At 48.0% G+C, this 25,423-nt stretch overlaps 1 pseudogene; it reads left to right on the top strand.

Moving 5' to 3' along the window:
• Positions 1 to 11,296: 11,296 nt before the first annotated feature.
• Positions 11,297 to 25,056, top strand: LOC140205381 (perforin-1 pseudogene; annotated as a pseudogene).
• Positions 25,057 to 25,423: the final 367 nt, after the last annotated feature.

Below are 25,423 nucleotides of genomic sequence, written 5' to 3'. Positions count from 1 at the left end.
AAACCCTCGGTGTGATAGGGAGTTGTCTATCCCAGCATGTGAAGACAGACTCCGGCGGATTGAGCGGACGAGACCAATGGAAGGTCCAACGGTCAAGAAGGCGGTCTCTGCAAGCGTCGTGGAACGTGTAGAGCAAGACAAGACACAGAAGACATCCTGGTCATCCACTGCGCCTAGTCATATCTCCAGCCCTCTCAATTGTGTCTTGCCACTGGATCCAGATGGGAATTGTGAAGAGAGAGAGTGAGGCAGACGCTGCGCTACTCTCCCTCACTTAAATCCAAATCACGCGCTAGTCTCGACACCATAAAAAATAGCCGGCTGGTAGCGTAGTGGCATCAGCGCTGGACTTTGGGGCAAGAGATCCCAAGTTCGAATCCAGCTGGCTCCCTTGCACGTTCTCCATCTGTGCTGGGTTGAGCGTCGAACTAACAACTCGACCTCGTAAAAAGTACTAATGGTCGCAGTCTTCATCGATGATGATGGATGAACCTTATTACCCTCAGTTCTAATCAATAAGCTCCAAAACCTGGGCCTCTGTACCTCCCTCTTCAACTGGATCCCTGATTTCCTCACTGGGAGACCAGTGCAGATCAGAATTAAGAGACCTTATAAAACAATAAGACATAGAGGCAGAATTAGTAGGCCATTTGGCCCATCAAGTCTCCTCTGCCATTCAATCATGGCTAATTCTTTTTTCTCCTCCCCAACCCCAGTTCCCGGCCTTCTCCCTGTAACCTTTGATACCTTGTCCAATCAAGAACCTATCAATCTCTGCCTTAAATACACCCAACGACCTGGCCTTCACAGCTGCATGTGGTAATAAATTCCACAAATTCACCACCCTCTGGCTAAAGAAATTTCTCTGCATCTCTGTTTTAAATGGATGCCCCTCTATCCTGAGGCTGTGCCCTCTTGTCCTAGACTCTCCCACCATGGGAAACATCTACTTCTACTCTGTTTAGGCCTTTCAATGTCCAAAAGGTTTCAATGATATCCCCCCACCTCATCCTTCTGAATTCCAGTGAGTACAGACCCAGAGCTATCAAACGTTCCTCGTATGAGAACCCTTTCATTCCCAGAATCATCCCTGTGAACCTCCTCTGGACCCTCTCCAATGCCAGCACATCTTTTCTTACATGATAATCACTCCTCGTTGACAATCTCTACTAGTGGACCTCAAGGATGCATGTTTAGCGATTTTGTTCTACTCTTTCTACACCCGGCACAGCTCATACACCATTTATAAATCTGCTGATGATGCAACTGTTGTTGCCAGAATCTTAGATGGTGAGGAGGAGGTGTACAGGAGTGAGAGAGATCAGCTGGTTGAGTGGTGCTGCAACAAAAACTTTGCACTCATTGTCAGTCAAAAGGAGGAATTGATTGTGGACTTCAGGAAGGAGAAGCCAAAGGACCACACACCAGTCCTCTTCGATGGATCAGCAGTGGAAAGATGAGTAGTTTCAAGTTCCTGGATGTCATAATCTCTGAAGGTCCAACATATCGATGCAGTCACAAAGAAGGCCTATCACTGGCTATATTTCATTAGGTAGTTGAGGAGATTTGGTCTGTCACCAAAGACTCTTGCAAATTTCTACAGATATACCATGGAGAATATTTCAATTGGTTGTACCACTGTCTGATATGGAGAGGCCAGTGCAGAGTATTGGAAAGAGCTACAGAGGGTTGCAAAGTCAGCCAACACCATCATGGGTACTAGCCTACACAGCATCAAGGGCACATTCAAAAAGCAATACCTCAAAACAGTGATGTCCATCACCTAGGATTTGCCCCCTTCTCATTGCTACCAACAAGAAAGGGGCACAGGAGCCTGAAGGCATGATTGTTGGTGCCAGACGGGGTGGTTTGAGTATCTCAGAAACTGCTGATCTCCTGGGATTTTAACACACTACAGACTCTAGAGTTTTTACAGAATGGTGTGAGGACAGAAAACAGCCGATGAGCGGCAGTTCTGTGGGTGAAAACCCCTTGTTAATGAGAGAGGTCAGAGGAAAATGGCCAGACTGGTTCAAGCTGACAGGAAGGTGACAGAAACTCAAATAACCACACGTTGCAACAGTGCTGTGCAGAAGAGCAGGGAGGAAGAGGAAGAGAGAGGGAGGGGGTATAGAAGTGGTGGAAAGATGTGGGGAGAGTGGCAGAGGGGCAAGAGGGGAGGAGAGCATGTCAGGGATTCAGTATTTGGTTTATGAGCAAGTGAAGTGAAAATTAAAGGTGAGCACAAGGCCCAATAACACTTGGAGGGCGGTGGAGACAGTCAGCCTGAGAGCAGAACAGAGGCTGTGAGCCCAGACACAACAACCTGCCAACAGGCAAACTAGGGTGCAGAGAAAGAGGCCAAAGCCTGTTGTCTGAGCCTAGAACCAGCTCGTCATCCGCATACGACCTAAAACGAAGCTCAAAGTAATATACCTGACTGTCTGAGTCTGGGAATAAGCTGCAACAGTGTCGGTGGCAGAGAGGAGCGATGAGACACTGCGATGGAAGATTGCTGATAATTCTGAGGTCGAGCTTCGCAGGACTAGAGTTCCAAAGCTGTAAAAGTGACACCAGGAGAGTTAAAAATAGAGAAGAGAGAGGAGATGGTGTGGGACAAAACCAGCCTGTTCACAACATCATCAGTAACACAGAGAGTCAAAACAGCCCAATGCAGAGTAACACAGTTGCCAGTCAGCACACAGATCTTCCCCTGACTCAGAGAGACTGAGAGACACCGGTCAGTTTTCAGACATCATCCCAGACAAAAGGAACTGCAGCACATCAGTCCCAGTGTCCCTCCCCTTCAGTGAGAAGTGGAGCATTTTGGATACCGTTGTGTAGGTGAATGACCTAGCAGAGGAAAGCCAAATCAGTCAGGCCTCTGGCACTGAGTCTGGCTCTGTGGCTCAGAAGGGAAGTGGGGAGAAGAGACGAGCTGCATTAATAGGGGATTTGCAGGTTCTGGGATCAGACAAGAGATCATGTGGACAAGAACGAGATTCCCAGATAGTATGTTGCCTCCCAGGTGCCAGGGACAGTGACATCTCTGACTGAGTCCATAGCATTTGCAAGAGGGAGGGTAAGCAGCCAGGGGTCACAGTTCACATTGATACCAATGACATGGGCAGGATGAGTGACGAGACCCTGGGAAGTGAGTTCAGGGAGTTAGATCTAAGCTAAAGGACAGGACCTCCAGGGTTGGGATCTCAGGATTGCTACCTGTGTCCCGTTACAGTGAGGCCAGAACTAGGAAGATAACAACAGTTTAATGTGTGTCAAAGGAAATGGTTCAAGAGGGAGGGCATCGTGTTTTTTGGATCAGGGAAGGTGGGACATTTACAGACAGGACGGTTTGCACCTGAGCTAGAGGGGACGAGCATCCTCACGGGAGGTTTGCTGATGCTGATTCAGAGGACTTAAACTCGAGTTGTAGGGGATGGGAATGAGAGCGCCAGGGCAGATAGTGGTGTAGTCATGGGGAAAGATGTTTTTAAGCCAACATACAAACACAGGAATCGAAAGCTTGAGCAGGGTGGGAATACTGTTCTGAGTCGTGTCTATTCCAATGCAAGGAATATTGTAGGTAAGGGGGAGGATCTCTCATGGGAGATCTGTACACTGACCGGTGTCTCTCAGTCCCTCTCTCTCAGGGGGAGATCTGTCCACTGACCGGTGTCTCTCAGTCCCTCTCTCTCAGGGCAGATCTGTACTCTGACCGGTGTCTCTCAGTCCCTCTCTCTCAGGGGGAGATCTGTACACTGACCGGTGTCTCTCAGTCCCTCTCTCTCAGGGGCAGATCTGTACACTGACCGGTGTCTCTCAGTCCCTCTCTCTCAGGGCAGATCTGTCCACTGACCGGTGTCTCTCAGTCCCTCTCTCTCAGGGGAGATCTGTACACTGACCGGTGTCTCTCAGTCCCTCTCTCTCAGGGGGAGATCTGTACACTGACCGGTGTCTCTCAGTCCCTCTCTCTCAGGGGAGATCTGTACACTGACCGGTGTCTCTTAGTCCCTCTCTCTCAGGGGAGATCTGTACACTGACCGGTGTCTCTCAGTCCCTCTCTCTCAGGGCAGATCTGTACTCTGACCGGTGTCTCTCAGTCCCTCTCTCTCAGGGGAGATCTGTACACTGACCGGTGTCTCTCAGTCCCTCTCTCTCAGGGGAGATCTGTACACTGACCGGTGTCTCTCAGTCCCTCTCTCTCAGGGGGAGATCTGTGCACTGACCGGTGTCTCTCAGTCCCTCTCTCTCAGGGGAGATCTGTACACTGACCGGTGTCTCTCAGTCCGTCTCTCTCAGGGAGAGATCTGTACACTGACCGGTGTCTCTCAGTCCCTCTCTCTCAGGGGGAGATCTGTCCACTGACCGGTGTCTCTCAGTCCCTCTCTCTCAGGGAGATCTGTACACTGACCGGTGTCTCTCAGTCCCTCTCTCTCAGGGAGATCTGTACACTGACCGGTGTCTCTCAGTCCCTCTCTCTCAGGGGAGATCTGTACACTGACCGGTGTGTCTCAGTCCCTTTCTCTCAGGGGAGATCTGTACACTGACCGGTGAGAGATGGACTGAGAGACACCAGTCAGTGTACAGATCTCCCCTGAGAGAGAAGGACTGAGTACCTTGATCTGTTTGTGTTTTGTTTTGAAAAAGTAGACAGTACTGGGTCCAGGCAAGTGCGATATCTCAATACAATCTCCATCACACTCTGCCTGTGGTCTGACACTGTTCTTGGAACCAGGAGCACATTTATTACCTAGGATGTTCTTCAAAGAATTTGTTAAGTGTACTGTATCTAGAAGGGTTTCTAAAAGTGCAGTGGGAGAAGGGCTGTACAGGGTCTGGTGTTGGGTAATGAGCCTAGCCAGACAATTGACCTTTCAGTGGGTGAGCAGTTAGTGAACGGTGACCACAACCCCTTAACTTTCAGGATAGTTATAAATAAGGATAAGTGTGGTTCCTGTGGGAGAGTCTTAAATTGTAGTAGGGCAAATGACGAGGGCATTAGGCAGGAGCTAAGAAGTGTTAATAGGGAACACCTTTTCTCTGGCAAGTGGAGGGTGTTCAAAGATCAACAGTACAGAGTACAGGAAAGGTGTGTTCCTGTTAGAAGGAAGAATGGGAATGGAAAGATTAGAGAACCTTGGACATCCAGAGGGGTGATGAATTCAGTCAAGAAGAAAAAGTAAAATATGTAAAGCTTCGGAAGTCAAGAACAAATGGAGCACATGAGGATTATAGATAACCCAGAAAAGAACTCAAGAAGGGAACTGGGAACGCCAGGAAGGGCCACGAGAAACCCTTGGCAAGTAGGATTATGGTGAATCCAAAGGCATTCTCTACATACATCAACAGCAAGAGGATAACTAGGGAGAGGGTAGGACCACTCAAGGATAAATGGCAGAACATTTGTTTGGATGAGGAAAATGTGAGTGAGGTACTTAATGAGTTCTTTGCTTCAGTTTTTACCAAGGAAAAGGACATGGAGGACTAGGAGATCAGTGCGGAGTGTATATATCTGTTAGGGCATTTAGGGGGAAAAGAGTCGGGTCTCCTAATGAGTATTAAGGTGGATAAGAGCCTTGATGAGGTTTACCTAATGACATAGGTAGGAAAAGGGAAGAGGTCCTGAAAGGAGAATATAGGGAGTTAGGAAGGGAGTTGAGAAAAAGGACCGCAAAGGTAGTAATCTCGGGATTACTGCCTGTGCCACGCGACAGTGAGAGTAGGAATGCGATGAGGTGGAGGATAAATGCGTGGCTGAGGGATTGGAGCAGGAGGCAGGGATTCAAGTTTTTGGATCATTGGGACCTCTTTTGGCGCAGGCGTGACCTGTACAAAACGGATGGGTTACACTTGAATCCTAGGGGACCAATATCCTGGCAGGGAGATTAGCGAGGGCTACCGAGGTGACTTTAAACTAGAATGGTTGGGGGGTGGGAATCAAATTAAAGAGGCTAGGCGAGAGGAGGTTAGTTCACAACAGGGGGATGGGAACCAGTGCACAGAGACAGAGGGGTGTAAAGTGAGGGTAGAAGCAAAAAGTAGTAAGGAGAAAAGTAAAAGTGGCAGGCCGACAAATCCAGGGCAAGCATCAAAAGGGGCCACTTTTCAACATAATTGTATAAGGGCTAAGAGAGTTGTAAAAGAGCGCCTGAAGGCTTTGTGTGTCAATGCAAGGAGCATTCGTAATAAGGTGGATGAATTGAAAGTGCAGATTGTTATTAATGATTATGATATAGTTGGGATCACAGAGACATGGCTCCAGGGTGACCAAGGATGTCAGGGATATTCAATATTCAGGAGGGATAGACATGAAAGGAAAGGAGGTGGGGTGGCGTTGCTGGTTAAAGATGAGATTAACGCAATAGAAAGGAAGGACATAAGCCGGGAAGATGTGGAATCGATATGGGCAGAGCTGCATAACACTAAGGGGCAGAAAACGCTGGTGGGAGTTGTGTACAGGCCACCTAACAGTAGTAGTGAGGTCGGAGATGGTATTAAACAGGAAATTAGAAATGTGTGCAATAAAGGAACAGCAGTTATAATGGGTGACTTCAATCTACATGTAGGTTGGGTGAACCAAATTGGTAAAGGTGCTGAGGAAGAGGATTTCTTGGAATGTATGCGGGATGGTTTTTTGAACCAACATGTCGAGGAACCAACTAGAGAGCAGGCTATTCTGGACTGGGTTTTGAGCAATGAGGAAGGGTTAATTAGCAATCTTGTCGTGAGAGGTCCCTTGGGTAAGAGTGACCATAATATGGTGGAATTCTTCATTAAGATGGAGAGTGACATAGTTAATTCAGAAACAAAGGTTCTGAACTTAAAGAGGGGTAACTTTGAAGGTATGAGATGTGAATTAGCTAAGATAGACTGGCAAATGACACTTAAAGGATTGACGGTGGATATGCAATGGCAAGCATTTAAAGGTTGCATGGATGAACTACAACAATTGTTCATCCCAGTTTGGCAAAAGAATAAATCAAGGAAGGTAGTGCACCCGTGGCTGACAAGAGAAATTAGGGATAGTATCAATTCCAAAGGAAAAGCATACAAATTAGCCAGAAAAAGTGGCTCACCTGAGGACTGGGAGAAATTCAGAGTTCAGCAGAGGAGGACAAAGGGCTTAATTAGCAAGGGGAAAAAAGATTATGAGAGAAAACTGGCAGGGAACAAAAACTGACTGTAAAAGCTTTTATAGATATGTAAAAAGGAAAAGACTGGTAAAGACAAATGTAGGTCCCCTACAGACAGAAACAGGTGAATTGATTATGGGGAGCAAGGGCATGGCAGACCAATTGAATAATTACTTTGGTTCTGTCTTCACTAAGGAGGACATAAATAATCTTCCAGAAATAGTAGGGGACAGAGGGTCCAGTGAGATGGAGGAACTGAGCGAAATACATGTTAGTAGGGAAGTGGTGTTAGGTAAATTGAAGGGATTAAAGGCAGATAAATCCCCAGGGCCAGATGGTCTGCATCCCAGAGTGCTTAAGGAAGTAGCCCAAGAAATAGTGGATGCATTAGTGATAATTTTTCAAAACTCGTTAAATTCTGGACTAGTTCCTGAGGATTGGAGGGTGGCTGATGTGACCCCGCTTTTTAAAAAAGGAGGGAGAGAGAAACTGGGGAATTATAGACCGGTTAGCCTAACGTCAGTGGTGGGGAACCTGCTGGAGTCAGTTATCAAAGATGTGATAACAGCACATTTGGACAGTGGTGAAATCATCGGACAAAGTCAGCATGGATTTGTGAAAGGAAAACCATGTCTGACGAATCTCATAGAATTTTTTGAGGATGTAACTAGTAGAGTGGATAGGGGAGAACCAGTGGATGTGGTATATTTGGATTTTCAAAAGGCTTTTGACAAGGTCCCACACAGGAGATTAGTGTGCAAACTTAAAGCACACGGTATTGGGGGTAAGGTATTGATGTGGATAGAGAATTGGTTAGCAGACAGGAAGCAAAGAGTGGGAATAAACGGGACCTTTTCAGAATGGCAGGCAGTGACTAGTGGGGTACCGCAAGGCTCAGTGCTGGGACCCCAGTTGTTTACAATATATATTAATGACTTGGATGAGGGAATTAAATGCAGCATCTCCAAGTTTGCGGATGACACGAAGCTGGGTGGCAGTGTTAGCTGTGAGGAGGATGCTAAGACGATGCAGGGTGACTTGGATAGGTTGGGTGAGTGGGCAAATTCATGCCAGATGCAATTTAATGTGGATAAATGTGAAGTTATCCACTTTGGTGGCAAAAATAGGAAAACAGATTATTATCTGAATGGTGGCCGATTAGGAAAAGGGGAGATGCAACGAGACCTGGGTGTCATTATACACCAGTCATTGAAAGTGGGCATGCACGTACAGCAGGCGGTGAAAAAGGCGAATGGTATGCTGGCATTTATAGCGAGAGGATTCGAGTACAGGAGCAGGGAGGTACTACTGCAGTTGTACAAGGCCTTGGTGAGACCACACCTGGAGTATTGTGTGCAGTTTTGGTCCCCTAATCTGAGGAAAGACATCCTTGCCATAGAGGGATTACAAAGAAGGTTAACCAGATTGATTCCTGGGATGGCAGGACTTTCATATGAAGAAAGACTGGATGAACTAGGCTTGTACTAGTTGGAATTTAGAAGATTGAGGGGGGATCTGATTGAAACGTATAAAATCCTAAAGGGATTAGACAGGCTAGATGCAGGAAGATTGTTCCCGATGTTGGGGAAGTCCAGAACGAGGGGTCACAGTTTGAGGATAAAGGGGAAGCCTTTTAGGACTGAGATTAGGAAAAACTTCTTCACACAGAGAGTGGTGAATCTGTGGAATTCTCTGCCACAGGAAACAGTTGAGGCCAGTTCATTGGCTATATTTAAGAGGGAGTTAGATATAGCCCTTGTGGCTACGGGGGTCAGGGGGTATGGAGGGAAGGTTGGTGCAGGGTTCTGAGTTGGATGATCAGCCATGATCATAATAAATGGCGGTGCAGGCTCGAAGGGCCGAATGGCCTACTCCTGCACCTATTTTCTATGTTTCTACGTTTTTTTACCCCAGGTATTGAAGGAGGCAAGAGCTGAGATTGCTGGGACCTTGGCCAGTATCTGTGTGTCAATGGCAAGGACCGGAGGGCAGGCGAGGGACAAACGCTGTGCCTCTATTTAAGAAGGTGTTCCAATTATACAAAACATTGATTACGTCACACTTGGAGAATTGAGTGCAGTTCCAGTCTCCACACTACTGGAAGGAAAGATTCACAAGAAAGAAGCAGGGCCTTACCATTTACTGTGTGAGCCCTCCTTAGGTTTAACTCATCATAGTGCAACACCTCACACGTGGAAACTCACCAACCCATCTCCCTTGTATTCAAAATTGTTTCTATATGATACAAACAACTTCAGTGATCCCTGTGGAAAGCCATCGATCACAGACCGACAGCCAGAATAAACACTTTCCAATTCTATCATTTACCTTCTAGGGGCAAGCTAATCCTGAATCTAAACGACCAAGTTTATTATGGAGTCTTTGCATCTTCATTTCATGGATCTGCCTGTCTTAATGGACCTTGACAAATCGTGAAGTCAATTTTGACAACATCCACTGTCCTAGCTTCAGCAATCACCATTGCAATCACCTCAAGAATCTCAGTCAATTGACCTTTTCTCGTGACTTTTTGAAAACTTAAGAGCTGTGATCACTGGTCCCAAAATCCTCTCGTACTGAAACTCCAGTCACCTGGCCAGGCTCAGTTCCCAGTACAAGGTCAAGTCTGCTCCTAACTCCAGGTGCACCATTCACATACTGTTTCAACAAACTCTCTTAGTGAACAGAGAGAATTCGTGTCAGTTTCTCTTTGATGCTTTTCATGCTCCATTAGAGCATCTCCTGTTTCTCAGTTTTCCAAACCTACTGTCTGGCCCTCGATATCACTGACATCCAGGGATATTCGGTCCACTGACTGGTGTCTCACGCCTCACTTCCTTGCAGTTGGTGTTTTGATCTTGCTGTGCACTGACGTGTGGGTGGCCGGCACAGTCTGTTTATGTTCTCCTCCTCAACTCTCTTTGCAAAGGCCGGGGCTCATGGTTCATCGAGCTGTGTTCAAACTCTCACCAGCAATCTCACCCCCAGTGTGGAATCTGTCTGTGGTTTGTCCAGATGTAGATGAACTTACTGTGTGCCCCTCTGAGTGACTGACATTGACTTGGGGGTCCCAGGGTAACAGGGCAGATCAGGCAGGTCCTGTCCCGGTTGGAAAAGATCAAGCCTACCCTGGTAGGCCTCGGCCTACTCTTGCCTTTTCAACAGGATGTCTGCACTGTTTCCTGGCCGAGCTCAGCTGGTTTAGTGGTCACGGTCCACCAGGATAGTGTGAGTCAAGGTGTGAGATTCTCAGTGGGAGAGTGTTACGGCTGGTTTTTGATGTGATAATTCTCTGACCCCAGGTTTTTGTGTCTCACGTACACAAGCTGTTTCTGGATTTGAGACACGATGGAGGGGAGGGTCAAAGAGGTTTGTCACCAGGCAGAGACGTAGCATTCAAGATTCGTGCAGTTCATGGAGTGATGGGTGACGGGTGAGGATCTAAGGCACCGTCCCCCTCTCATGGCCCAGTGGAATACCGGTCTCTGTATTGGGCCTAGATGTGTAGGCAATCTGTCCATCATCCCTCCCCTCCTCCCCTCCCTCTCCATCCACCACCCTCCACTTCTCAACTTACCACCAAACCCATCCATTTCTTGTGCCACCCTCCGATCTTCACCCCCTCCCTCCTACTCAACATCCAGACACTTCTCCCCCCTTCTCTCTCTCTCTCTCTCTCTCTGTCTCTCTCTGTCTCTCTACCCCCTCCTCCCTCTCTGACTGTTTCATTCTCTCTCCCTCTTTCTCTTTCTTGTCTCTTCTTCTCTTTCTCAAGCTCTTTCAATCTACTTCCTTTCTTTGTCTATCCATCACTATCCCTCCCTCTGTCCCTTGCTATCCCTATGTATCTTTCCATCTCTTCCTCCCTGTATTACATCCATTTGATGAAATGGCTGCTCGTAACCAACAACTCTTTGATCTGACAAACTTCCTCATCTCACCTCCCCGTACTTTGTTTCCCTCCTCTCCAAACCCTTCTCTACCCACAGTAGGAGGGAGGGAAGAGTTACCATAGGGACAGGTCTCGTCTTTAAGCCTCCCATTGTTACTTCTCGTTTCCATGATTGAGGCAGCCCACAAGTGTGAATTCCTCAAGACAGCCCCTCCCCTCCTGGCGACATGTTCTGAACCTTAATAAAAGGTCTGTGACTCTCTCAGTAGCTCAGACTCTGGAGTCGGGGCTGAGACAGACCTCAGCCACAAAGGGACAGCGGGAGACACAGAGACAGGTCCCAGCTGGAGCAGACCTGGGAGAAGCTCAAAGTTCCTGGAAGAACAGAGACAGGTAGGCCCACTTCTCTGTCTCAGGGGTAGGAGGGTGTCCATTCGGCAATGCTACCCCTCCCAGTGTGGTCCAGTCCTCCTCCTCCCCTCGTCTCCTTCTCTCAACCTCTCTCTCCCCTCTCTGATAATTTCCCTCCAACATCCTCCTCAACTCTGTCCAGAGTCCATGCTGTAAATTCTGGCATAGGGTGAGTGAGGTTCTAGAAATTTCCACTGCCTCACTGACTCCCACCCAACCCTCCCTCTCTCTCTGATTCTCTGCCTCCACTTTATTCTGCCTCCCTTTCCCTCACTACCAAAGTATCCCTCCCTCTCTCCCACTTCCAATATCTCCCTCCTCTCTCCCTCTGCATCTTTCTCTCTTATTCTCCCTTCGTTCATCTCTCTCTCTGATGTTTATACATTCTCTCCTCTCTCTCTGTTATTCTCTCTCCATTGCTCATGCCCTCTGACTTGCTTTCTCTGTCTCCCAGACACAACTCTTCCATTCATTTCTTTCTCGATCTCATACTGTCTCTCTGCATCTCCAGTGCACATTCTTGTTATATTTTTCATCTTTCTCTCTTTCCCTCTCCCCCTTCTCAACTATTATCTCTCATTGGCAATATCACCCCATCTTATTTTCTCCCTCTCTCTCTTCATTTCTGTATGTCTTTCTCTCCATTTCCCAACCCCTCCTTCCCTCTCCTCCTCCCTCTCGTTCTATCTCTCCCACCCTCACCCTCCTTCCCACTCCTCCTCTCTCCCTCTTCCTTCCTCTTTATTTGTATCCCAATCCGTCCTTCAGCCTTTACCATTTCCTCTGTGTGATGGGGTCAGTGAGGGAATTGCCGTTAGACAATTGTACTTTCACAGAGATGTCCCACACTGAAACAAGGCCTTCCACACAACTCATCCAAACCAACCAATCTCCCTTGTTGAGCTGATCCTGTCTGCCTGTGTTAGCTCCCATATCCCTATAAACTCTATCTATCCATCACGGTCTAAACGTCTCCTAAACATTGTAACTGTAGCTGCCTCGACCACTTGTTCTGTCCTGCCATGGTTTAACTTCACAAATTCACCTCGAACTTGTCTGTCTTAAATTTCATCTGCCATTCCTTTGTCAGCCCATCTGAAATAAAGACAGACCAGCAGAGCCATTGTGTCTTTGCTCCACCCGGATCCTGTTATAACCTTACCCTAACCTTCTTTACTGCCCACCACACCACCAATTTTTGTGTCACCTACTAATTTATTAATTATTCACCTCCATTCTCATCCAAGCTGATTGTACAAATGACAAACAACACTGACCGCTGACCCCTGACCCCTGACCCCTGGAGCACACCACTGACTACAGGCCTCTGACTTCTTCCACCTCGGATTTTAGATCCAAGTAGCTTGCTCACCCTGTTTCCCGTGTGATCCCACCTTCCCAACTGTACAATGAACCATCGCCCTCTGCAAATACATGGTTCCTCTGTGGAGAGAGTTAAATGCACAAAGTTCCTGGGAGTTCACATCACAGATGACATCACCTGGTTCCTTAATATCACCTCCCTGAACAAGAAGGCCCAGCAATGCTTCCACTTCCTAAGAAAACTGAGGCAAGAAAGGCTCTCCGCAACACCCCCCCCCCCATCTTAACTGAATTTTACAGGACACCATTGAGAGAGTCCTGACAATCTGCCTCTCCATCTGGTATGGGAGCAGCCGAGCATCGGACTGGAAGTCCCTACAAAGGTCTGAGAGAACAGCCAAGAGGATCAGGGGGTCTCCCTACCATCCATCGGGGACACTTATCAGGAGCGCTGCGTACACAGGGCCCTGAGTATTATCAATGATCCCACCAATCCACCCAGCATCCTCTTTGACTTTCTCCCATCAAGCAGGAGACTCTGATGCATAAAGACAGGAACGGTCAGGATGGGAAACAGCTTCTTCCCTCAGGCCATTAGGCTTTGAACTCCCCTCCGCATTGTATTCAAAGTGTCACTGAATAGTCTGTTTCACACCTTACAATATTTAATATTTATGCACTTTAGTTTGTTACTTATGTGTGATTCATCTGTTGATTTTATCCTTACCTTCATAATTTATCGTGTGTTATGTGTTTTACATCCTGGTTCGAAGAGACGTCTCGTTTCTATATACATCATATGGTTATATATGTTATAGACATGTATATAGTTAATGGACAATAAATTTGACTTGACTTGACTTGGACTGTGCAGGACTTTTCCAAAAGTTAAACTAAAGTCCACATAGACAATGTCCACCACCCTGCCCTCATCAGTCCTCTTGGGCATCATTTCTAAAAATTCAGACAAATTGGTGAGATACGATTTCCCATGTTCAAAGCTATGCCAACTTTCCTCAATCATTCCTTGTCTTTCCAAATGTAGGTAGAATACTGTGTGTCTGAATCCCCTCCGGTAACTTCGAATCCCTGTTGTCAGGCTTAATGGCCTATCCCTGCAGACCTTCTGAAACAAAAGCACAACACTTTCCCCTTCCAGTCTGTCCTTCCTTCAGCTAGGACAAAGGAAGATACAAAAATGTCTCTGCCAAAGCTCCTGACAGTTGAGGGGTAATAACTGTTCCTGAACCTGTTGGTGTGAGTTCTGAGACTCCTGTACCTCCTTCCTGATGGCAGCAGTGGGGGGGCGGGGGAGCACGTCCTGGGTGCTGGGGGTCCCTGACTATGGCTGCCGCTTTCCTGCGACAATGTTTCATGTAGATGTGCTCAATGGCTGGGAGGACTTTACCCGTGATGGACTGGGCTGTATCCACTACCTTTTGTAGGATTTTCCAGTCAAGGGCATTGGTGCTTCCACGTCAGGGTGTGTGTGATGCAGCCAGTCAATATACTCTCCACCACTTATCTATAGGAGTTTGTCAAAGTTTAAATGACGTGCTGAAACTTCTAAGGAAGCAGAGGTGCAGCTGTGCTTTCTTTGCAATGGCTGGTCCAGGACAGATCCTCTGAAACAGGAATTTAACATTGTTGACCCTCTCCATCTCTCATCCCCCAGTGAAGACTGGCTCACGGACCTCTGGCTTCCTCCTCCTGAACTCAATCATCATCTTCCTGGTCTTGCTGACATTGACTGAGAGTTGCTGTTGTTGTGGAACAGCTCAGCCAGATTTCCACTCTCCCTCTTAAACTTAAGTAGGGCACTGCAGCTACGTTTAGCCTCACAATCGTAGGTGTAAAGTGAGTGGAGTGGGGACTAAGCACACAGCCTGTGTTGATGGAGATGCTGTTGCCAATCTGAACTGACTGGCATCTGCAAGAGAGGAAATTGAGGGTGCAATTTCACAAGGAATTGACAAGGTCCCGCATACCTGCTGGTATGAGCAGAGCGTAAAGAAAGATGGAATTGATTGAGATATGTAGGACCAATGTACACAGGCACAATGGTCAGCACAGACACAGTGGGCCGAACGGCCTGTTTCCATTATGTTCAACTTAGTAGCCAAGACTCAAGGAATCAGGTTTAGGGAGCGGCTGGACAGGCTAGGAGTTTATTCATTGGATCAGAGGACACCGAGAGACGATCTCATAGAGGGAGCATAAAAACTCCAGGGGTATCGATAGGGTGATTACACACAGACTTTCCCCAGGGGTGGGAAATGAGAAAGAGAAATAAAGGGAGACATAGATAGAGAGAGAGAGAGGGAAACAGACGCACAGACAGAGACAGAGAGATACAGCAAGATAAAGGGAGACTGAGAAGCAGGGTTAGAGAGAGAGATAGAGACAAAGACAAAGAGACAGAAGAGATGGACAGTGAGACACGGCGAGACAGAGTCAAGGAACGAAAGAGATATGAGAGAGATAGAGAAACAGAGAGATACAGATATAGAAAAAAGAGAAATAGGCAGAGAATGAGAAAAAGTGAGGAAGAGAAAATAGAGAGAGAGAAAGAGAAACAGAGAGGGAAAGAACAAGAGGGAAAGAGAAATGGAGAGTCAGAGAGATGGAGAGAGAATGAAATAGAAAGATTAAGAAACAGATCCAACATCAGAGCAAGAAGAAGAGATGATGAGAAAGAATGAATGGGAGAGAAAGGAAGGAGAGATAGCAAGAGAGAAAGATGAGCAATGAGAGAAACAGAGAAACAATGAAAGAGTGAGACAGAGAAAGAGTGAGAGAGACAGACAGACAGTGAGAGAGAGAAATACATGCATCAGGGCCTTACTGTTTACTGTGTGAGCCCTGCTTTAACTCATCATAGTGCAACACCTCACACGTGGAAACTCACCAACCCATCTCCCTTTTATTCAAAAATTCATTACTATATGTTTCAAACAACTGCAGTGATCCCTGTGGAAAGCCATCGATCACAGACCGACAGCCAGAATAAACACTTTCCAATTCTATCATTTACCTTCTAGGGGCAAGCTAATCCTGAATCTAAACGACCAAGTTTATTATGGAGTCTTTGCATCTTCATTTCATGGATCTGCCTGTCTTGAGGGACCTTGACAAATCGTGAAGTCAATTTTGACAACATCCACTGTCCTAGCTTCAGCAATCACCATTGCAATCACCTCAAGAATCTCAGTCAATTGACCTTTTCTCGTGACTTTTTGAAAACTTAAGAGCTGTGATCACTGGTCCCAAAATCCTCTCGTACTGAAACTCCAGTCACCTGGCCAGGCTCAGTTCCCAGTACAAGGTCAAGTCTGCTCCTAACTCCAGGTGCACCATTCACATACTGTTTCAACAAACTCTCTTAGTGAACAGAGAGAATTCGTGTCAGTTTCTCTTTGATGCTTTTCATGCTCCATTAGAGCATCTCCTGTTTCTCAGTTTTCCAAACCTACTGTCTGGCCCTCGATATCACTGACATCCAGGGATATTCGGTCCACTGACTGGTGTCTCTCGCCTCACTTCCTTGCAGTTGGTGTTTTGATCTTGCTGTGCACTGACGTGTGGGTGGCCGGCACAGTCTGTTTATGTTCTCCTCCTCAACTCTCTTTGCAAAGGCCGGGGCTCATGATTCATCGAGCTGTGTTCAAACTCTCACCAGCAATCTCACCCCCAGTGTGGAATCTGTCTGTGGTTTGTCCAGATGTAGATGAACTTACTGTGTGCCCCTCTGAGTGACTGACATTGGCCTGGGGGTCCCAGGGTAACAGGGCAGATCAGGCAGGTCCTGTCCCGGTTGGAGAAGATCAAGCCTACCCTGGTAGGCCTCGGCCTACTCTTGCCTTTTCAACAGGATGTCTGCACTGTTTCCTGGCCGAGCTCAGCTGGTTTAGTGGTCGCAGTCCACCAGGATGGTGAGTCAAGGTGTGAGATTCTCAGTGGGAGAGTGTCAAGGCTGGTTTTTGATGTGATAATTCTCTGACCCCAGGTTTTTGTGTCTCACGTACACAAGCTGTTTCTGGATTTGAGACACGATGGAGGGGAGGGTCAAAGAGGTTTGTCACCAGGCAGAGACGTAGCATTCAAGATTCGTGCAGTTCATGGAGTGATGGGTGACGGGTGAGGATCTAAGGCACCGTCCCCCTCTCATGGCCCAGTGGAATACCGGTCTCTGTATTGGGCCTAGATGTGTAGGCAATCTGTCCATCAACCCTCCCCTCCTCCCCTCCCTCTCCATCCACCACCCTCCACTTCTCAACTTACCACCAACCCCATCCATTTCTTGTGCCACCCTCCGATCTTCACCCCCTCCCTCCTACTCAACATCCAGACACTTCTCCCCCCTTCTCTCTCTCTCTCTCTGTCTCTCTCTGTCTCTCTCCCCCCTCCTCCCTCTCTGACTGTTTCATTCTCTCTCCCTCTTTCTCTTTCTTGTCTCTTCTTCTCTTTCTCTAGCTCTTTCAATCTACTTCCTTTCTTTGTCTATCCATCACTATCCCTCCCTCTGTCCCTTGCTATCCCTATGTATCTTTCCATCTCTTCCTCCCTGTATTACATCCATTTGATGAAATGGCTGCTTGTAACCAACAACTCTTTGATCTGACAAACTTCCTCATCTCACCTCCCCATACTTTGTTTCCCTCCTCTCCAAACCCTTCTCTACCCACAGTAGGAGGGAAGGAAGAGTTACCATAGGGACAGGTCTCGTCTTTAAGCTTCCCATTGTTACTTCTCGTTTCCATGATTGAGGCAGCCCACAAGTGCGAATTCCTCAAGACAGCCCCTCCCCTCCTGGCGACATGTTCTGAACCTTAATAAGAGGTCTGTGACTCTCTCAGTAGCTCAGACTCTGGAGTCGGGGCTGAGACAGACCTCAGCCACAAAGGGACAGCGGGAGACACAGAGACAGGTCCCAGCTGGAGCAGACCTGGGAGAAGCTCAAAGTTCCTGGAAGAACAGAGACAGGTAGGCCCACTTCTCTGTCTCAGGGGTAGGAGGGTGTCCATTCGGCAATGCTACCCCTCCCAGTGTGGTCCAGTCCTCCTCCTCCCCTCGTCTCCTTCTCTCAACCTCTCTCTCCCCTCTCTGATAATTTCCCTCCAACATCCTCCTCAACTCTGTCCAGAGTCCATGCTGTAAATTCTGGCATAGGGTGAGTGAGGTTCTAGAAATTTCCACTGCCTCACTGACTCCCACCCAACCCTCCCTCTCTCTCTGATTCTCTGCCTCCACTTTATTCTGCCTCCCTTTCCCTCACTACCAAAGTATCCCTCCCTCTCTCCCACTTCCAATATCTCCCTCCTCTCTCCCTCTGCATCTTTCTCTCTTATTCTCCCTTCGTTCATCTCTCTCTCTGATGTTTATACATTCTCTCCTCTCTCTCTGTTATTCTCTCTCTCCATTGCTCATGCCCTCTGACTTGCTTTCTCTGTCTCCCAGACACAACTCTTCCATTCATTTCTTTCTCGATCTCATACTGTCTCTCTGCATCTCCAGTGCACATTCTTGTTATATTTTTCATCTTTCTCTCTTTCCCTCTCCCCCTTCTCAACTATTATCTCTCATTGGCAATATCACCCCATCTTATTTTCTCCCTCTCTCTCTTCATTTCTGTATGTCTTTCTCTCCATTTCCCAACCTCTCCTTCCCTCTCCTCCTCCCTCTCGTTCTATCTCTCCCACCCCTCACCCTCCCTCCCACTCCTCCTCTCTCTGCCTCTTCCTTCCTCTTTATTTGTATCCCAATCCGTCCTTCAGCCTTTACCATTTCCTCTGTGTGATGGGGTCAGTGAGGGAATTGCCGTTAGACAATTGTACTTTCACAGAGATGTCCCACACTGAAACAAGGCCTTCCACACAACTCATCCAAACCAACCAATCTCCCTTGTTGAGCTGATCCTGTCTGCCTGTGTTAGCTCCCATATCCCTATAAACTCTATCTATCCATCACGGTCTAAACGTCTCCTAAACATTGTAACTGTAGCTGCCTCGACCACTTGTTCTGTCCTGCCATGGTTTAACTTCACAAATTCACCTCGAACTTGTCTGTCTTAAATTTCATCTGCCATTCCTTTGTCAGCCCATCTGAAATAAAGACAGACCAGCAGAGCCATTGTGTCTTTGCTCCACCCGGATCCTGTTATAACCTTACCCTAACCTTCTTTACTGCCCACCACACCACCAATTTTTGTGTCACCCACTGATTTATTAATTATTCACCTCCATTCTCATCCAAGCTGATTGTACAAATGACAAACAACACTGACCGCTGGCCCCTGGAACACACCACTGACCACAGGCCTCTGACTTCTTCCACCTCGGATTTTAGATCCAAGTAGCTCGCTCACCCTGTTTCCCATGTGATCCCACCTTCCCAACCGTACAATGAACCATCGCCCTCTGCAAATACATGGTTCCTCCGTGGAGAGAGTTAAATGCACAAAGTTCCTGGGAGTTCACATCACAGATGACATCACCTGGTTCCTTAATATCACCTCCCTGAACAAGAAGGCCCAGCAGTGCTTCCACTTCCTAAGAAAACTGAGGCAAGAAAGGCTCTCCGCGACCCGCCCCCCCCCCACCTTAACTGAATTTTACAGGACACCATTGAGAGAGTCCTGACAAGCTGCCTCTCCATCTGGTATGGGAGCAGCCGAGCATCGGACTGGAAGTCCCTACAAAGGTCTGAGAGAACAGCCAAGAGGATCAGGGGGTCTCCCTACCATCCATCAGGGACACTTACCAGGAGCGCTGCGTACGCAGGGCCCTGAGTATTATCAATGATCCCACCAATCCACCCAGCATCCTCTTTGACTTTCTCCCATCAAGCAGGAGACTCTGATGCATAAAGACAAGAATGACCAGGATGGGAAACAGTTTCTTCCCTCAGGCCATTAGGTTCTGAACTGCTGAATTCTGAACAGGATGCAACTGTTGCATTGAATTCAAACTGTCACTGGTTAATCTGTTTCACACCTTGCAATATTTAGTATTAATGCACTTCAGTTTATTATTTATGAGTGATTCATGTGTAGATTTTATCCTTACCTTCATAAGTTATTGTGTTATGTGTGTTAAGTTCGGTTCAGGGAAACATTGTCTCATTTCTATATACATTATATGGTTACATACGTTATATATATATGTATATAGTCAACTGACAATAAATTTGACTTGACCTGGACTGTGCAGAACTTGGCCAAAAGTCCACGTAGACACATCCACCACCCTGCCCTCATCAGGTCTCTTGGGCATCTCGTTTAAACACTCAGACTAACTGATGAGACACAATTCCCCCTGTACAAAGCCATGCCGACTTTCCCAAATCAGTCCTTGCCTTTCCAAATGCAGGTAGACTCCTGTCTCTCAACCCCTGATGTTAGGCTCAACAACCTATCCCTGCAGATCTTCTCAAACAAAATCGCAACATTAGCCCCTTTCAGTCTGTCCTTTCCTCAACTGGGATGAAGCAAAACACAAAAAGTCTCTGCAGAGTGCCAGTAATTTCTTCAATTGCTTCCCACAGTGTCTTAGGATGCACTTGGTCCAGTCCTGGGGATTGGTTCACCTTTATATGTCTCAAGACCCCCAACATCTCCCCCTCCCTTTGTAGTATCAATAACCTTTCAGCGCTGTTCTCTTCCCTGAACTCACTGCCTCCCATGAGCATCCCCACAGTAAACACTGACAAGAAAATTCACATAAGACATCAAGTATTTATGAAGTATTCGTTAACATCACTTGAAAACAGACTTATTTGCAGTTCATGGAATGGAAGAGTCCGTGGCAGCGTGCAGGGGAAAGTGGTTTAGTAATGGGAAACAGAGAGTGGTGGCAGAAGGTCAAAGTTCGGACTGGAGGGCAATGGGCGATGGAGTTCACCTGGGTCAGGATCTGGTCTGCTGCTTTTGTTAATAAAGTCATTGTTAATCAGTACAGAAACAGGTCCTTTGGCCAAAGTTGTCCATGGTCTCCTACATTTAGTCTATATCTTTCTCAGTCTTACCTACCCACATCCATATACTTATCCAAATGTCTTTTAAATGCTTTTATTGTACCTGTCTCAACCACGTTCTCTGGCGGCCATGTACATACAACCCTCTGGTTTAAAGTCCTAGTCAGCTGAACCACTTCCTATAACTCAGGCCCTCCAGTCCTGGTAACATCCTCATTCATCTTCTCGAAGTTCAAAGTTCAAACCAAATTTTGTTATCAAAATACATCTATGTCACCATAGACAATCCTGAGGCTCATTGTCTTGTAGACATACTCAGCAAATCTATAGAATAGTAACTATAACAGATCAATGAAAGATCAACTAGAGTGCAGAAGACAACAAACTGTGCAAATGCAGATATAAATAAATAGCAATAAATAATGAGAACATGAGGTAAAGAGATAAAGAGTTCTTAAAGTGAGATCATTGGTTGTGGGAACATCTCAATGGATGGGATAGTGAGGGTAGTTACCCCCTTTTGTTCAAGAGCCTGATGGTGGAGAGGTAGTAACTGTTCTTAAAGCTGGTGGTGCAAGTCCTGAGGCTCTTTTTCCTTCTACATGTTCTTTCTTTGTTTCGTGACTATCTGGAGAAAACAAATTTCAGAGTTGTATATGTACATGCTTTGATAATAAATGAACCTTTGAGAGGAGCAGCGAGAGAGAGCGAGCCTGTGGGACATCGAACTGTTAGGATGGACTGTAGTTTTTGATGAGCTCTCAATCTCAGTCCCTTTGGGGGCTTGCGTGGTGGGTGGTGGGGGGGTGCTGGTTCTCTCTGCTGGAACAAGTGGGAGGAGGTGGGAAGCTGGAGGGTTGATCCTGTTGCAGCTGCTTGTGCATGGGGGGGGTACAGGAGCTTTGGGGTTCTAATGTTTTCCTGTCGTTCATTCTTTGGGGTTTTTCTTCTGTTTCATGGATGCCTGCAAAGAGTAAGAATTTCAGGTTGTACATTCTCAGATATTAAATGAAACCTTTGGACCAAGAGTCCTTGATAGCAATATCATTGGTTGTGGGAACGTTTCAAAGTTGTGACAAGTGAAGTTGAATGAAGTTATCCCCTTTTGTTCAAGAGCCTGAGGGCTGAGGAGATGGGATTCTTGAACCTGGTGGTGCGAGTCCCAAGGCTCTTCTCTGTATTCTTATCAGTTTAATGACGTCTTTCCTATAATAGGGCAACTAAAACTCTTTAGTGCTGAGGAATGTGAAGAATGGTGGGAAGAATGAGATGAGGAAATCAAAAGAATAGAAGGACAAGAGAAGGAAGGACAGAGCGATCTGGGGGTACAGGTCAAAAGTTCACCCAACATGGTGGAAAGGTGGTCTGAAATCTTGGACCACCAGACAAGGAGGGAGGCTTGAGGGCTTTGGAGAAGGTCCGGGAGAGATGTAACTCAGTCACTCCAGTCAACAGGGAGAGAGTGGAGGAGCTGGGGGAGTATACAAGGGGATCCTACACAGGTTGACCATCAGTAGAAAGGTCTCACATGGGGCTTCATTGTGTCTTCTTTTACCTGATTTGACCAACCATCCCTGAGCAAAACCAGATCACAAAATGTCGGTTGTGGGACATTCACAAAATGGTGGCCACCATTCCTTCCAAGGGCAAAGACAATGTTCCTGACTCATTCTAGTTAAAATACTTTCCTTATTTTAATTCCTTCAGGTCCAACAGAGGGACCCTCTGTGGAGGGGTAGGTCAGGGCAGGGTCTCTTTCTGATGGCATGGATGGTGGGGAGGGGTGAATGTGTGATGCCATCCATTGGTGACCCCCATCTCCCATTCTCATTACAGATTGACCGCCCTCCATTGATTGAGGGAAGACCTGTCAACATTGCAATGGATGCTGGGATGGGATGGAGAGTGGGAGTGTTGCTCTGGGCTCTCCTGTTCCTGGGGGGTGTGGGGGCTATCTGCCAGACGGGCAGTGCCAGCGAATGCCACCGTGCGTCCCCGGTACCAGGGACCAGTCTGGCCGGGGAGGGTTTTGATGTGGTGACGCTGGCCCCCAAGGGGGCGTACGTGGTGGATGTGGAGAGCTGGAGTCGTTCGGATGGAGCCTGCATCCTCTGCAGGAACTCACTGATGAGGGGTAGACGGCAGCGCCTCCCCCTGGCTGTGAAGGATTGGCGAGCCCAACGTAAATGCCGCCGGGCCGTGTCCAGCCAGCTCTTCCACTCAGCCTCTGAGTTCAGTAATTCGGCCAGCTCCAAGGTGGATAAAAGCTGGAGTGTTGGTCTGAAGATATCCGCCTTCTTCATGTCAGCTAGTTTCACAGTGGCTGGTTCCAAGTCCACCGCCATGTCTTTTGCCGATGAGAAAGCCCGATCAGCCCACTACAGCTTTTCCAGTCAGAAGTTCCATTGCCGCCTTTACCGTTACCGTCTGAGGAACCCACCCCCTCTGGCATCTGAGTTCTCTGAGCAGCTCAAGCAAATCACCAGCAGCTCCTATCAGGGAGCCAAGCCCCAGTATCGCCAACTAGTGGAGACTTTCGGGACACATTACATCCGGTTAGTGGAGCTGGGTGGCTCCTATGAGGACGTGACGGCCATCCGCACCTGTAAGGCCTTTTCTCAGGGCTTCACTGCTAGAGAGGTGCAGGACTGCCTCAGTGTGGAGGCCAGTGTTAGCGTACTCGGAATTGCCGGTGCATCAACTCAAACAGGTTACTGTAAGAAGAAGGCCTCGTCCCATAGCCACGCCCAAAGCTTCCACCAGGCCTTCAGCGAGAGGCTGACAGAAGTCTCCGGAGGCCATGCCACTGGGCACACAGACCTCCTCTTCTCCTCCAATCCTCGTGCCTTCACCAGCTGGCTGAACAGTCTGACGGCCTCACCGGGCATCATACACTACCGGCTGGCCCCCCTCCATCTCCTGCTGCCCAGAACCGACATTCGCCGGGAACATCTGAGGCGCTATCTCAGTGAGTACATTATGGCCAACGCCGTGAAGCGGGACTGCCCCAAAGCTCATTGCCCTGCTGGCAAGCGCAAGAATCGCTCTGACCCCTGCTCCTGCCTCTGTCAGGAGAACAACTGGGTCGACCGCGTCTGCTGCCCCAGGCAGGAGGGCATGGGACCTCCAACGGAAACCATTATGAAGGGCCATGAGTTTCAATGGACCAATCAGTCCTTCCCCTCACATGGCACTGCCACCTCCTCTCCTTCGGGGAACACCCTCCTCAAAGTTATCTACCCCTGAGCTTTGTCCTCTCACCAACCTCACTCCCAGACCCAACTTGGCCTTTCCATTCTCCCTGGTCCTGGTGACATAGCTTCCCTCTCCCTCTAATCATCAGTCTCATTGTCCAAACATTTTAAGACCAAAAGACCATAAGATATAGGGGCAAATTTAGGCCTTTCAGCCTATCAAGTCTCCTCCGTCATTTGATCATGGCTGATCCAATTTTCCTCTCAGCCCCAATCTCCTGCTCTCATGCCCTGACCAATCAAGATTCTGATCCCCTTGACCCTGTGAGCATGATCCTCTGACTCATTAGACCACTGCCCTGAACTTTACCCTTTCACCCACTCCGGCCAGAGGAACTTCTTTCTTCCAGACAGCTCCCTCATGTTCGTTCTCCGAGTCTTTACCCTCCCACCCACTCTAGCCCAGGGAACCCCTTTCCCTGGGACGCCCCCTCACACTTGTTCTCCTGATCTTTGCTACCATTGCCAGCCCATGCACCCCCCCCCCGCCATGTCCTGGGCTCATCCTCTGAGAGAGACCCCTCACTGCCCTCAGACCCTTCCCAATGCCTTGGATCACATGGACACTAGGAATTCCCAGTGGGAGTCGGAGAGAGAACTGCCCATCAATCCAGGCTTGCCTAATTGCACCAAGCATTTTGTCAGGGAAGGAGTAGGGGAATGGACATGGTAGGAATGACATCGAGGAAATAACCATTCTGTAGAGTGTTACATCACCCTCTTCCCACCCCAGCGGAAACCCCCCTCGCCCCAACAAAGACCTGTGATGGAGGGAGGGTGCCCCAACCAGCTTGCCAAACTGCAGGCAGCTTAACGGCTTCAGCGTAACGTCATTTACAGATCCACTTGGCCCGTGCAGGAGGTGACTCATAGGCTCCATTTCCCACAATCCGGTTGCTGACAGGGACCAACTGGAGAGTCTCCGGCTGACCTGTGTCCCAGGATGGGTGGATTGTGTCGGAGTACGAGCATCATCACAGGAACATCGTACGCCTCCCTGTGCACGAGAAGCTTTGCAAAGCGATGTTTTGGAGACAGAAGAGATTGTTTGATTGCCTCTTGCCTTCTTTGTACACTTGTGTTTTTGCAATAAACATCACTGAGCATCATTTAGCCTTTGGGTGTGAATGGTTACCGTGGTGATCTGGGATGTGGCGTTCCGGGGTGGTGAGGACAGGAACGTGGGACAGGGAGGGGGGAGAGGGGGAGGGGGAGGAAGGGTATTGTCCCCAATGGGGTTTGATGGAGGAACACGGGAGAGTGGAGAAGCAGGAATCTGCAGGGACAGAGATCAGCACCACAACACACACCACAGAGCCTGTCGGGGAGAGACACCATCTTTACCAGGGGTCTGTGAGTGGGAGAGATTTGCTCTTTAAAAGAGATCTGTGATGGTAAAGAGAATCCCTCTCTGATGGGAGACGGTCACTTTCCAC

Source organism: Mobula birostris, chromosome 11 (genome assembly GCF_030028105.1).
Source record: "Mobula birostris isolate sMobBir1 chromosome 11, sMobBir1.hap1, whole genome shotgun sequence".
NCBI lineage: Eukaryota > Metazoa > Chordata > Chondrichthyes > Myliobatiformes > Myliobatidae > Mobula > Mobula birostris.
Note: the sequence above shows the minus strand (reverse complement) of the source record. Positions and strands in the feature narration are given on the sequence as shown.